Source organism: Arachis stenosperma, chromosome 4, assembly GCF_014773155.1.
Source record: "Arachis stenosperma cultivar V10309 chromosome 4, arast.V10309.gnm1.PFL2, whole genome shotgun sequence".
Taxonomy (NCBI): domain Eukaryota; kingdom Viridiplantae; phylum Streptophyta; class Magnoliopsida; order Fabales; family Fabaceae; genus Arachis; species Arachis stenosperma.
In genome coordinates, this window is record NC_080380.1 from 70178234 (window position 1) to 70179334 (window position 1101).

General features: G+C 34.5%; 1 non-coding gene across 1 annotated transcript; it reads right to left on the bottom strand.

The window, feature by feature from the left end:
• Window positions 1-997: 997 nt before the first annotated feature.
• LOC130977627 (small nucleolar RNA R71) lies at window positions 998-1101 on the bottom strand. Its single transcript, XR_009085313.1, has one exon. It is a non-coding gene; the product is annotated as a small nucleolar RNA R71 (small nucleolar RNA).

Below are 1101 nucleotides of genomic sequence, written 5' to 3' on the forward strand. Positions count from 1 at the left end.
TTCAAAAATTTGATTTTAAAATATCTTATCTAACTTCTTATCTTATTATCTTTTCAAATTTGATTTTAATATCTTTTTCAACTAACTCTTTGACTTTTTGTTTGTTTCTTATCTTTTTCAAAACCAACTAACTACTTTTCCCTCTTCAATTTTCGAAAATACCTCTCTCTTTTTCAAAAATTCTTTTTAATTGTTTTAAGTTTTAATCATATCTTATCTTTCATTTTCAAAATTACTAACCCCTTTTTCAAAATTATTTTCGAAATTCTCCCTCTCTTTTCTTATTCTATTTAATTATTTATTTATTTATTTACTAACACTTCTCTTCACCTCTCTTCATCTAAAAATCCGAACCCATTCTTCTTCACTCTTCCCCCCTTTCTTCTTCTACTAACATAAAGGAATCTCTATACTGTGACATAGAGGATTCCTCTTCTTTTCTTGTTTTCTTCTCTTTCATATGAGCAGGAACAAGAAAAAAGGCACTCTTGTTGAAATTGATCCTGAACCTGAAAGGACTCTGAAGAGGAAACTAAGAGAAGCTAAATTACAACAATCTAAAGGTAACCTTTCAGAAATATTAGAACAAGAGAAGGAGATGGCAGCCGAACCCAACAATAATAATGCAAGGAGAATGCTTGGTGACTTCACAAAACTAACGTCCAAATTTGATGGAAGAAGCATCTCCATTCCTGCCATTGGAGCCAACAATTTTGAGCTTAAGCCTCAACTAGTTGCTTTAATGCAACAGAACTGCAAGTTTTATGGACTTCCATCTGAAGATCCTTACCAGTTTTTAACTGAGTTCTTGCAGATTTGTGAGACTGTAAAGACGAATGGAGTTGATCCTGAAGTCTACAGACTCATGCTTTTCCCTTTTGCTGTAAGAGACAGAGCTAGAATATGGTTAGATTCACAACCTAAGGATAGCCTGGACTCCTGGGAGAAGCTGGTTACGGCCTTCTTGGATAAATTCTTTCCTCCTCAAAAGCTGAGCAAGCTTAGAGTGGATGTTCAGACCTTCAAACAAAAAGATGGTGAATCCCTCTATGAAGCTTGGGAAAGATACAAGCAGTTGACCAAAAGGTGTCCATCTGACAT